The sequence below is a fragment of the Chenopodium album genome, chromosome 21, assembly GCF_948465745.1.
Source record: "Chenopodium album chromosome 21, dcCheAlbu1.1, whole genome shotgun sequence".
In the NCBI taxonomy this organism is placed as follows: domain Eukaryota; kingdom Viridiplantae; phylum Streptophyta; class Magnoliopsida; order Caryophyllales; family Amaranthaceae; genus Chenopodium; species Chenopodium album.
Genome location: NC_137854.1, coordinates 22,616,678 through 22,631,800, shown reverse-complemented (window position 1 = coordinate 22,631,800; position 15,123 = coordinate 22,616,678).

Sequence of the window (15,123 nt, the reverse complement as noted above, 5' to 3'; positions counted from 1 at the left end):
ACTAATCAATGGTCCATATCATAGCGAGCTTACAATGCAATCTAGTGCAACAATTAAAGATGGCCAAGCTTCAATCAATTACACACATGCACATGAATCATCAACCAAGTTTAATCACATCATCAACTCCATCAATTATCCTCAAATTACTCTAATCCATCACTCATACAAGCTTCACCATTATCCTAGCAAGTAAATTACTCACTAGCCATAGAAATTAAGATCAAAACTACACTACTCATCAATTTCATCATCAACATATTACAAATCAAAAGATCAAATCCAAAATCAATCAAACTTCAATCAAACATCAAACAATCAACAATCATATGAAAAACAAATGAAATCAACTAAAAACAAACTTATATTGAAATCAAAGATGAAAGATCCTTACAAACTTGATCAAAAGATCAATTACAATGGAGAATTCTTGAACAATCAACCAAAAACCATGAGTTTCTCTCTCTTCAACCATGAGTTTCTCTCTCTAAAATTCTAATAAAAAACTAAGCAAAATGAAATCTAATGTGAAACTTAGCCAAAAATAGAAGGAAATAACTATATATACAAAAGAGAAGTCGGTTATGACGCCCAAAAATAAACCCACGCCGGTGCGGTCGCACGTAGGAGAGAGAAAGGCGAGCACGGAAATCATACCCTGCTGGGTGCGCCCGCACGCGCCTGATGTGCGGCCGCACGCGCCACCTGTGCGGCCACACATCCCTCGTGTGCGCCCGCACCTTGCTGGGTGAACTTCCTCCCTTTCTTCGTCCTAGCTCATGCGGTGCACACACCATAGGTGATGGTGATAGGGGACGAAGTAGGCAGCAACTTTTCTTGATATTTTTGGTGAACACAAGTCATGAAAGGTGCTCACACAAGGTCTTGAAGCTTGCTCTTCGGGTCCCTCTTGACTTGGAGCTCTTTACACTATCATAAGGCATCAAAAGCGATGAAAACCATGGAAAGGAAGCTCAGGAATTCCTGGACAATCGATCATAACCTACAAATAAAAGAGAAAAAGCAAATAAAAGGGAAAAACAACAAATAATCTAGAAAATGCACAACATAGAGAAACTAACTAAGAAAAGCATAAAATGAAGAAATCAAGAATAAAACTAAGGAAAACTAAAGAAAAGAGGTATAAAATGAAATGAAATTCATCAAAAAAAAGATCAAATGAGTGCCATAAATGTCACTTATCAGTATTAAGGTCTGGTAGAACCGAAATCAAGCAATTTAAGGCAAAATGAGAAGAAGGGATCCCATTTTCTACACGCTCTTTCTAATGAAATTGAAAAGGATTGATTCATGTCAAATATATGTATTTATAACTGCCTAAGAAAATAAATCACAAAAACAAAGCATGTATTAAGGTTTTAAGGTCTTGTAGAACCAATATCAAGCAAATTCGGGCAAAATAGTAAGAAGCATTCTCATTTTTTACATGTTCTTTCTAATGAAATTATAATTTCTTGAATCATGTCAAATATACATATTTATAACTGCGTAAGCAAATATTAACAAAGCAAAAGCAAGTTATAAGGTTTTAAGGTCTTGTAGAACCAAAATCAAACAAATTCGGGCAAAATGGGAAGAAACGTTCCCATTTTCTACATGCTCTTTCTACTGAACTTATAAATTCTTGGATCATGTCAAATATATGTATTTATCACTGCATAAGAAAATAAATCACAAAAACAAAGCAAGTTATGAGGTTTTAAGGTCTTGTAAAACCAAAATCAAGCAAATTTGGGCAAAATAGTAAGAAGCATTCCAAAATTCAACATGCTCTTTCTAATGAACTTATAATTGTTTGAATCATGTGAAATATATGTATTTATAAATGCATCAGCATAGAAATCACAAAAAAAAAAGCAAGTTATAAGGTTTTAAGGTGTTGTAGAACCAAAATCAAGCAAATTCGAGCAAAATGGGAAAAAGCGTACCCATTTTCAACATGCTCTTTCTAATGAACTTGAAAAGGCTTGCTTGATGTCAAATATATGTATTTATAACTTCCTAACAAAATAAATCACAAAAACAAAGCAAGTTATAAGGTTTTAAGGTCTTGTATAACCAAAATCAAGCAAATTCGAGAAAAATAGTAAGAAGGCTTCCATTTTATATATGCTCTTTCTAATGAACTTATAAAATCTTGAATCATATCAAATATATGTATTTATTATTTTCTAAGCATATAAATCACAAAAAAAAAGCAAGTTATAAGGTTTTAAGGTGTTGTAGAACCAAAATCAAGCAAATTCGGGCAAAATGGGAAAAAACGTACCCATTTTCAACATGCTCTTTCTAATGAACTTGAAAAGTCTTGATTCATGTCAAATTTATGTATTTATAACTGCGTAACAAAAATAATCACAAAAACAACGCAAGTTATAAGGTTTTAAGGTGTTGTAGAACCAAAATCAAGCAAATTCGGGCAAAATAGTAAGAAGCCTTTCCATTTTCTACATGCTCTTTCTAATGAACTTATAAATTCTTGAATCATATCAAATATATGTATTTATAATTTTCTAAGCATATAAATCAAATAAACAAACCAAGTTATAAGGTTTTAAGGTGTTGAAGAACCAAAATCGAGCAAATTCGGGCAAAATGGGAAAAAGCGTACCCATTTTCAACATGCTCTTTCTAAAGAACTTGAAAATGCTTGATTCACGTCAAATATATGTATTTATAACTGCCTAAGAAAATAAATCACAAAAACAAAGCAAGTTATAAGGTTTTAAGGTCTTGTAGAACCAAAATCAAGCAAATTCGGGCAAAATAGTAAGACGCATTCCCATTTTCTACATACTCTGACTAATGAACTAAAAAAAACTTGAATAATGTTAAATATATGTATTTATAATTCCTAATCATAGATTTAACAAAAACAAATCAAGTTATAAGGTTTTAAGGACCGGTAGAACCGAAATCCAGCAAATTCGAGCAACATATGAATAAGCACCCATTTTTTAAATGCTCTTTCTAATGAACTTGAAAAGGGTTGATTCATGTCAAATATATGTATTTATAACTTCCTAACAAAAGAAATCACAAAAACTAAGGATGTGAAACGGCTATAAGGTCTTGTAGAACCAAAATCAACCAAATTCGGCCCAAATGGTATAAAGCCTTCCCATTTTCTACATGCTCTTTCTAATGAACTTAAAAATGCTTGAATCATGTCAGATATATGTATTAGTAACTGCCTAAGCATATAAATCACTAAGACAAAGTAAGTTATAAGGTTTTAAGGTCTAGTAGAACCAAAATCAAGCAAATTCGGGCAAAATGGGAAGAAGCGTTCCCATTTTCTACATGCTCTTTCTAATGAACTTGAAAAGGCTTGATTGATGTCAAATATATGTTTTTATAACTTCCTAAGAAAATAAACCACAAAAACAAATCATGTTATAAGGTTTTAAGGTCTTGTAGAACCAAAATCAAGCAAATTCGGCCCAAATGGGAAGAAGCGTTCCCATTTTCTACATGGTCTTTCTAATGAACTTATAAATGCTTGAATCATGTCAAATATATGTATTTGTAACTGCCTAAGCATAGAAATCACAAAGACAAAGAAATTTATAAGGTTTTAAGGTCTGGTGGAACCGAAATCAAGTAAACTCGGGCAAAATGAGAAGAAGCGTTCCCATTTTCTACATGCTCTTTCTAATGAACTTGAAAAGGCTTGATTCATGTCAAATATATGTTTTTATAACTTCCTAAGAAAATAAATCACAAAAATAAATCATGTTATAAGGTTTTAAGGTCTTGTAGAACCAAAATCAAGCAAATTCGGCCCAAATGGGAAGAAGCGTTCCTATTTTCTACATGCTCTTTCTAATGAACTTATAAAGGCTTGAATAATGTCAAATATATGTATTTGTAACTTCCTAAGCATAGAAATCACTAAGACAAAGAAATTTATAAGGTTTTAGGGTCTGGGAGAACCGAAATCAAGCAAATTCGGGCAAAATGAGAAGAAGCGTACCCATTTTAAACATGCTGTTTCTAATGAACTTGAAAAGGCTTGATTCACGTCAAATATATGTATTTATAACTTCATAACAAAAGAAATCACAAAAACAAAGCAAGTTATAAGGTTTTAAGGTCTTGTAGAACCAAAATTAAGCAAATTCGGGCAAAATAGTAAGACGCATTCCCATTTTCTACATGCTCTGTCTAATGAACTAAAAAAACTTGAATAATGTTAAATATATGAATTTATAATTCTCAATCATAGATTTAACAAAAACAAAGCAAGTTATAAGGTTTTAAGGACTGGTAGAACTGAAATCCAGCAAATTCGAGTAAAATAGGAAGAAGCACCCAATTTTTACATGCTCTTTGTAATGAACTTGAAAAGGCTTGAATCATGTCAAATATATTTAATTATAACATCCTAAAAAAAGGAATCACAAAAACAAAGGATGTTATAAGGTTTTAAGGTCTTGTAGAACCAAAATCAACCAAATTCGGCCCAAATGGTAGTAAAAAGCGTTCCCATTTTCTACATGCTCTTTATAGTGAACTTATAAAGGCTTGAATCATGTCAAATATATGTATTAGTAACTTCCTAAGCATATAAATCACTAGGACAAAGCAAGTTATAAGGTTTTAAGGTCTAGTAGAACCGAAATAAAGCAAATTCGGGTAAAATGAGAAGAAGCATTCCCATTTTCTACATGCTCTTTCTAATGAACTTGAAAAGGCTTGAATAATGTTAAATGTATGAATTTATAATTCCTAATCATAGAAATAACAAAAAGAAAGCAAGTTATAAGGATTTAAGGACTGGTAGAACCGAAATCAAGCAAATTCGAGCAAAATAGGAAGAAGCACCCATTTTTTACATGCTCTTTCTAATGAACTTGAAAAGGCTTGATTCATGTCAAATATATGTATTTATAACTTCCTAACAAAAGAAATCACAAAAACAAAGGATATTATAAGGTTTTAAGGTCTTGTAGAACCAAAATCAACCAAATGGTAGTAAAAAGCGTTCCCATTTTCTACATGCTCTTTATAGTGAACATATAAAGGCTTGAATCATGTCAAATATATTTATTAGTAACTGCCTTATCATAGAAATCACTAAGACAAATCAAGTTATAAGGTTTTAAGGTCATGTAGAACCAAAATCAAATAAATTCGGGCAAAATAGTAAGAAGCATTCCCATTTTCTACATGCTCTTTCTAATGAACTAAAAAAAATTTGAATAATGTTAAATGTATGTATTTATAATTCCTAATCATAGAAATACCAAAAAGAAAGCAAGTTATAAGGATTTAAGGAATGGTAGAACCGAAATCAAGCAAATTCGAGCAAAATAGGAAGAAGCACCCATTTTTTACATGCTCTTTCTAATGAACTTGAAAAGGCTTGATTCATGTCAAATATATGTATTTATAACTTCCTAACAAAAGAAATCACAAAAACAAAGGATGTTATAAGGTTTTAAGGTCTTGTAGAACCAAAATCAACCAAATTCGGCCCAAATGGTAGTAAAAAGCGTTCCCATTTTCTACATGCTCTTTATAGTGAACTTATAAAGGCTTGAATCATGTCAAATATATGTATTAGTAACTACCTTATCATAGAAATCACTAAGACAAAGCAAGTTATAAGGTTTTAAGATCTAGTAGAACCGAAATCAAGCAAATTCGGCCCAAATGGGAAGAAGCATTCCCATTTTCTACATGCTCTTTCTAATGAAATTTAAAAGGCTTGAGTCATATCAAATATATGTATTCATAACTGCCTCACAAAAGAAATCACAAATGCAAAGCAATTCATAAGGTTTTAAGGTCTTGTAGAACTAAAATCAAGCAAATTCGGGCAAATAAGTAACAAGCATTCCTATTTTCTACATGCTCTTTCTAATGAACTTATAAAATAATAAAGCTAATTGAGTCAAATGAAAGTGAAACACATTCATACAAATCTAATTGGGTAAAATGAAAGTCAAATGCATTCTACGAAGCTAATTGAGTCAAATGAAAGTCAAACACATTCAAACAAAGCTTTTTTAAATCAAATGAAAGTCAAATGCATTCAACAAAGCTAATTGAGTCAAATTAATGTCAAACACATTCAAACAAAGCTTTTTAAATCAAACGAAAATCAAATGCATTCATCAAATCTTATTGAATCAAATGAAAGTCAAACATTCAAATAAAACTTTTTGAATCAAATGAAAGTCAAATGCATTCAACAAAGTTAATTGAATCAAATGAAAGTCAAACAAATTCAAACAATGCTTTTTTAATCAGATGAAAGTCAAATACATTCAACAAAGCTAATTGAGTGAAATGAAAGTCAAACTCATTCAACGAAGCTTTTTGGACCAAATGAAAGTCAAACACATTCAAACAAAGCTTTTAAAATCAAATGAAAGTCAAATGCATACAACGAAGTTAATTGAGTCAAATGAAAGTCAGACACATTCATATAAAGCTTTTTGAATCAATTGAAATTCCAATGCATTTAACAAAGCTAATTAAGTCAAATGAAATTCAAACTCATTCAACAAAGCTTTTTTTAACCAAATGAAAGTCAAACACATTAAAACAAAGCTTTTTGAATTAAATGAAAGTTAAAATCATTCAACAAAGCTAATTGAGTCAAATGAAAGTCAAACACATTCAAATAAAGCTTTTTGAATCAAATGAAAGTCAAATGCATTTAACTAAGCCAATTGAGTCAAATGAAAGTCAAACACATTCAAACAATGTTTTATGAATCAAATGAAAGTGAAATGAAAGTCAAACACATTCATACAAAGCTTTTTGAATCAAATGAGTGTCAAACACATTCAAACAAAGCTTTTTAAACCAAATGAAAGTCAAATACATATAACAAAGATAATTGAGTCAAATGAAAGTCAAACACATTAAAACAAAGGGTTTTGAATCAAAAGAAAGTTAAATTCATTCAAAAAAGCTAATTGAGTCAAATGAAAGTAAAACACATTCAAATAAAGCTATTTGAATCAAATGAAAGTCAAATGCATTCAACAATGCCAATTGAGTCAAATGAAAGTCAAACACATTCAAACTATGCATTATGAATCAAATGAAAGTGAATTGAAAGTCAAAGACATTCATACAAAGCTTTTTGAATCAAATGAACGTCAAACACATTTAAACAAAGCTTTTTAAACCAAATGAAAGTCAAATACATTTGACAAAGATAATACAGTCAAATGAAAGTCAAATATATTCAAATAAAGCTTTTTGAATCAAATAAAGTCAAATGCATTCAACAAAGCTAATTGAGCCAAATGAAGGTCAAACACATTAAAACAAAGCTTTTTGAATCAAATGAAAGTTAAATTCATTAAACAAAGCTAATTGAGTCAAATGAAAATCAAACACATTCTAATAAAGCTTTTGGAATCAAATGAAAGTCAAATGCATTAAACAAAGCTAATTCAGTCAAATGAAAGTCAAACAAATTCAAACAATGCTTTATGAATCAAATGAAAGTCAAACACATTCATACAAAGCTTTTTGAACCAAATGAAAGTCAAATGCATTCAACAAAGATAATTGGGACAAATGAAAATCAAACACATTCAAACAAAGTTTTTTGAAACAAATAAAGTCAAATGCATTCACCAAAACTTTTTGACTCAAATAAAAGTCACACACATTCAAACAAAGCTTTTTAAATCAAATGAAAATCGAATGCATTCAACAAAGATAATTGAGTCAAATGAAAGTCGAACACATTAATACAAAGCCTTTTGAATTAAATAAAGTCGAATGCATTCAACAAAGATAATTGAGTCAAATGAAAGTCAACCACATTCATACAAAGCTTTTTGAATGAAATAAAGTCAAATGCGTTCAACAAAGCTAATTGAGTCAAATGAAAGTCAAACACATTCAAACAAAGCTTTTTGAATCAAATGAAAGTCAAATGTATTCATCATAGGTAATTAAGTCAAATGAAAGTCAAATGCATTCAACAAAGCTAATTGAGTAAAATAAATTTAAACTCATTCAACAAAGCTTTTTCAACCAAATGAAAGTCAAACACATTCAAACAAAACTTTTAAAATTAAATGAAACTCAAATGCATTCAACGAAGCTAATTGAGTCAAATGAAAGTCAGACACATTCATTTAAAGCTTTTTGAATCAACTGAAAATCCAATGCATTAAACAAAGCTAATTGAGTCAAATGAAATTCAAACTCATTTAACAAAGCTTTTTTTTAAACAAATGAAAGTCAAAAAACATTAAAACAAAGCTTTTTGAATCAAATGAAAGTTAAATGCATTCAACAAAGCTAATTGAGTCAAATGAAAGTCAAACACATCCAAATAAAGTTTTTTGAATCAAATGAAAGTCAAATGCATTCAACAAAGCTAATTAAGTCAAGTGAAAGTCAAACACATTCAAACAAAGCTTTTTGAATCAAATGAAAGTCAAATGCATTCAACAAAGATAATTGAGTCAAAGGAAAGTCAAACACATTAATGCAAAGCTTTTTGAATCAAAAAAAAGTCCAAGGCATTCAACAAAGATAATTGAGTAAAATGAAAGTCAAACACATTCAAACAAAGCTTTTTGAATCAAATGAAAGTCAAATGAATTCAACAAAGCTTTTTAACTTAACTAAAAGTCAAACACATTCAAACAAAGTTTTTTGAATCAAATGATATTCAAGTTCATTCAATTAAGATAATTGAGTCAAATGAAAGTCAAACACATTCATGAAAAGCTTTTTAAATCAATTGAAAGTCAAATGCATTCAACAAAGCTAATTGAGTCAAATGAATGTCAAACACATTCACACAAAGCTGTTTGAATCAAATAAAAGTCAAATGCATTCAATAAAGATAATTGAGTCAAATGAACGTCAAAAACATTTAAACAATGCTTTTTGAATCAAATAAAGTCAATTGCATTCAACAAAGCTAATTGAGTCAAATGAAAGTCAAACACATTCAAACAAAGCTTTTTGAATCAAATGAAAGTCAAATATATTCATCATAGGTAATTGAGTCAAATGAAAGTCAAACTCATTCAACAAAGCTTTTTGAACCAAATGAAAGTCAAACATATTCAAACAAAGCTTTTAAAATTAAATAAAAGTCAAATGCATTCAACGAAGCTAATTCAGTCAAATGAAAGACAGACACATTCATACAAAGCTTTTTGAATCAATTAAAAATCCAATGCATTAAACAAAGCTAATTGAGTCAAATGAAATTCAAACTCATTCAACAAAGCTTTTTTTAATCAAATGAAAGTCAAACACATTCATTCAAAGCTTTTTGAACCAAATGAAAGTCAAATGTATTCAACAAAGATAATTGGGACAAATGAAAATCAAACACATTCAAATAAAGTTTTTTGAACCAAATGAAAGTCAAATTCATTCAACAAAGCTAATTGAGTTAAATGAAAGTTAAACACATTCAAACAAAGCTTTTTGAATCAAATGAAAGTCAAATGCATTCAACAAAGATAATTGAGTCAAAGGAAAGTCAAACACATTAATACAAAGCTTTTTGAATCAAAAGAAAGTCCCATGCATTCATCAAAGATAGTTGAGTCAAACGAAAATCAAACACATTCAAACAAAGCTTTTTGAATCAAATGAAAGTCAAATGAATTCAACAAAGCTCTTTAACTTAAATGAAAGTCAAACACATTCAAAAAAAGCTTTTTGAATCAAATGATAGTCAAGTGCATTCTATTAAGATAATTGAGTCAAATGAAAGTCAAACACATTCATGCAAAGCTTTTTAAATCAAATGAAAGTAAAATGCATTCAACAAAGATGATTGATTCAAATGAAAGTCAAATGCATTCAAACAAAGCTTTTGAATCAAATGAAAGTCAAATGCATTCAACAAAGCTAATTGAGTTAAATGAAAGTCAAACACATTCAAACAAAGCTTTTTGAATCAAATGAATGTCAAATACATTCAACAAAGATAATTGAGTCAAATGAAAGTGAAACACATTCAAACAAAGCTTTTTGATTCAAATGAAAGTCAAATGCATTCAACAAAGATAATTGAGTCAAATGAAAGTCAAACACATTCAAACAAAGCTTTTTGAATCAAATGAAAGTGAAATGCATTCAACAAAGCTAATTAAGTCAAAGGAAAGTTTAACACTTTCAAACAAAGCTTTTTGAATTAAATGAAAGTGAAATGCAATTATCAAAGCTAATTGAGTCAAACGAAAGTCAAACACATTCCATAATGCTAATTGAGTCAAATGAAAGTCAAACACATTTACCAAAGCTAATTGAGGCAAAGAAAAGTCAAACACATTCAAACAAAGCTTTTTGAATCAAATGAAATTAAAATGCATTCAACAAAGCTAATTGAATCAAATGAAAGTCAAACACTTTCAACAAAGCTTTTAGAATCAAATAAAAGTCAAATACATTAAAACAAAGCTTTTTGAATGAAATGAAAGTCAAGTGCATTCCACAATGCTAACTGAGTCAAATGAAAGTCAAACACATTAACCAAAGCTAATTGAGTCAAATGAAAGTTAAACACACTCAAACAAAGCTTTTTGAATCAAATGAAAGTAAAATGCATTCAACGAAGCTAATTGAGTCAAATGAAAATCAAACACTTTCAACAAAGCTTTTAGAATCAAATGAAAGTGAAATACATTCAAACAAAGCTTTTTGAAATCAAATGAAAGTCAATTGCATTCCACAATGCAAATTGAGTCAAATGAAAGTCAAACACATTCTACAAAGCTAATTGAGTCTAATGAAAGTCAAACACATTCAAACAATACTTTTTGAATCAAATGAAAGTCAAATACATTCAAACAAAGCTTTTTGAATCAAATGAAAGTCAATTGCATTCCACAATGCTAATTGAGTCAAATGAAAGTAAAAAACATTCAACAAAGCTAATTAAGTCAAATGAAAGTCAAACACATTCAAATAAAGCTTTTTGAATCAAATGACAGTCAAATGCATTCAACAAAGCTAATTGAGTAAAATGAAAGTCAAACACATTCAAACAAAAATTTTTTGAATTAAATGAAAATGAAATGCAATTAACAAAGCTAATTGAGTCAAATGAAAGTCAAACACATTCATAAAAAGCTCGTTGAGTCAAATGAAAGTCCAATGCATTCTACAAAGCTAATAAAGTCAAATGAAAGTCAAACACATTCAAACAAAGCTTTATGAATCAAATGAAAGTGAAATGCAATTAACAAAGATGGTTGAGTCAAATGAAAGTCAAACACATTCATACAAAGCTTTATGAATCAAATGAAAGTCAAATGCATTCAACAAAGATAATTGAGTCAAATGAAAGTCAAACACATTTAAACAAAGTTTTTGATTCAAATGAAAGTCAAATGCATACAACAAAGATAATTGTGTCAAATTAAAGTCAAACACATTCATACAAAGCTTTTTGAATCAAATGAATGTCAAACACATTCAAACAAAGCTTTTTGAACCAAATAAAAGTCAAATGCATTCAACAAAGCGAATTGAGTCAAATGAAAGTCAAATGCATTCAACAAAGCTAATTGAGTCAAATGAAAGTCAAACACATTCAAACAAAGCTTTTTGAAACAAACGAAATTCAAATGCATTCCACAAAGCTAATTGAGTTAAATGAAAGTCAAACACATTCAAACAAAGCTTTTTGAAACAAACGAAATTCAAATGCATTCCACAAAGCTAATTGAGTTAAATGAAAGTCAAACACATTCAAACAAAGCTTTTTGAATTAAATGAAAGTCAAATTTATTCAACAAAGTGATAGGAGACGAAACGGTAGGTCGTTTGGCTTCTCTCCCAATCCAATCAAACAACATTTATTAACTCAACAAACCCCTATATAAGTATAGTAGTAAGTCGAGGTCGAACCCAAAGGAATGGTAATTGAAATTCTATCGCCTAACGCTAAGCTATTCCGAAGTAGAGAGCGGGGTTGTAAGGCTAAACTAGGACTAAACACAACTAATAACTTGTAAACCAAAAATAACAAATACTAGGGCTAGGATCCACATGCATCAACAATGAAAATTAATCAATTTGGAAGGTCAATCAATTAAGTCAAGCAAAGTGAGGGAAAATCGAAAATGCAACCAAAAGAGCATATCATGCTATTCTCCAAGAGGTCTAACTAGCGCCAACTACGATAAACTCTAACTAGGAAACGTCACAAGATACCTCAATCGTGTAAATGCAAGCCACAAATCAATGGTCCGTATCAATGTGAACTTACAATGCAATCTAGTGTGAATAACAAGGGTGATCAAACCTAATCAAGCACACACATGCACAAAATCAATCAACCAATTTAATCATATCATCAACTCAATCAATTTCCCCAAATCAATCTCAATTCATTGCTAATACATGCTTCACCTTTACCCTAGCAATCAAACTACTCACAATCCATAAAGAACATCAAGATCAATGCTAAACTAATCAACAAATCCATATTCATCAATTGAAATCAACTAATTTAAACCAAATCAATCAAACTATTAACAAACTAAATCAATCAACAATACTAATGAAATCAAACATAAAATTGCATTAAAGAGTGAAGAATTCTTACAAACTTGATAGAAATCGAATCAATTGTAGCAATCTTCAAACATCAATCATCAAACCCAAATTTTCTCTCTCTAAAAATCTAAGAACAAGTGTTTTTCTCTCTCTAAAATCTAATCTAATCTAATTCTAGCTAATGAAGATCTAATTTTCTCTCTCTAAAAATAGAAGGAAATAACTATATATATAAAGGAGAAGTTGGTTATGACGTCCAAAAATAGACCCACGACGGTGCGGTCGCACGTAGGAGAGAGAGAGGGGCGCACGGGCACATACCCATGTGGGTGCGCCCGCACGCGCCTGATGTGCGGCCGCACGCGCCACCTGTGCGGCCGCACATCCCCTGTGTGCGCCCGCACCTATGTGGGTAAGCTCCCCTCCTTTCTTCGTCCTAGCTCATCCGGTGCACACACCTTTGGTGATGGTGATGGGGAACGAAGTAGGCAGCAAGTTTTTGACAATTTTGGTGGGCACAAGGCAAAAATGGTGTCCACACCACTTGTGTGCACCGGTCTTGAAGCTTGCTCTTCGAGTCCCTCTTGACTTGAAGCTTAATGCACTAGCACAAGGCATCAAAAGCAATGATAACCGTTGAGGGGAAGCTCGGGAATCCTTGGACAATCGATCATAACCTACAAACATAAGAAAAGAAGTAAATAATAGAGAAAAACAACAAATAAACGAGAAAATGCACAAAATAAAGAAACTAACTACGAAAAGCACAAAATGAAGAAATAAAGAACAAAACTAAAGAAAACTAAAGAAAAGAGCTATAAAATGAAATGAAATTCATCCAAAAAGAGATCAAATGAGTGCCATAAATGCCACTCATCAAATTCCCCCAAGCTAAACTTTTGCTCGTCCTCGAGCAAAACAAAGCAAGAAAGATCAAGGATGAAAAATTTATTGAAAATGAAAAAGAAAGACTCAAGATAAGAATGTACACTAAGACTCACTGTCGTAGGAATCACGGTTGCTTTTAGCTACAACAAGCCCTTTAAACCCCAAAGTCGCCTATGAGGACGAGTGAGGTCTCGTAAGGGTATCCTAAGAGTTTGACCCATAACTCTCCACCAAACATCAATGAGGCAAAACCATGAAAAGAAAAGAAAAGAAAATGAAAACAAAACCTTTGCGAAATGGACTTACATGGAGACTATAATGCAAATGAATGAAAGTCTTTCTCAAGTAATTAAGGTATGCACTTTTCAAGGTATCTAAGGTTGATTGAAACATAGGGTATGCTAGGCATAGGAACTAGACATCACAATCCACGTTCATCCCAAACAATCTTACCGCGTTCTCCCCACTAGTCTCAAATCTCCCCTTAGTGAGCGTCCCAATGATTCCTCGAAGGAACCGGAAAAAGAGATTTATTTAGGCTACTCGACAATCTTGACTATGCATCCCCATTCTTTAGGAAATGACCCATGATTCCCTCCCCCGAATAGTGACTCAACTATCTAGGTCGAAAGGTCTTTCCCCACGGTTGTAACGTAAGGCATAAAGGGTGAAGGTAGGCTAAAATTTGAAATTTGGTGGTTTTCCTAATAGTGAAGCAAAGAAGGCGCCTTTCTTAGAATCACAATCAAGTAATCACCAATCCAAACAAAAATACGTACACCCCTAAGCTTATTCAATGCTATAAATCACAAACATATACACAAAAAGCGTATGCGCTTCTCCCCCAAGCCAAAATGGAGCATTGTCCTCAATGCTTAGAATGAGAAAAGAATACATCAAAAATATTTTTGAATTTTTCACTTTTTTCAATTTTTTCTTCTTTTTTTTTACTTGAATTTGCAATGTCCTTGCCTTTTGCTAAATTCGGACGGCTTTTTGTATAATGTAATCTATTAGTCCATGCCCTTTATGAAGTAGGACGGCTTTTTTCTCAAACACTTGCCATTATTCACAAAGAAATTGATATCACAAACTTGCACTCACAGAAACCAAAACTCCAACTCATCCACCACAAACTCCATCATAAATGATCAATTTGCTTCAAAAAAACCAAATAAAAAGAAAATGAAACAAAAGGTCAAAGAACTAAAGATGTGGCTTGAAAAGAAAGTATAAGGCTCAAAAGGTTGCAAGAAGGCAAATGTAAACCCAAAAACAAAGAGAATAACAAACTATCCTAAAAACGAAAAATACCACCCCGAAAAATGTGCCTTTGTCCTCCCTAGATAGTTCGGTCTCGGGTTTAAGAATCATACATCAAGCTTTATAGATTAGGTTTTCATAGTCAAGGATCCACGCCGCTCACACAAAGTAGGTTGAAGGCTTGAAAAATAATGAACCTCACATGGATGTAGCAAAAACTCACTAATGGTGTCAAATTGACTATAGGGAGCAACTACCAAGCATGCCACAAACAAGTAGAATCCGGATTCATGATCCTCCTAGTTCAAACCAACTACCCTAGCATACACATATCCTAGAGTCAACCAAACATAATCTCAAACCGTGCATACCTTTATTACCTAGGAAGAAAATCATGCAAAAGACAAAGTCCAATGTATAAAGTCCAATTCAAAAGAA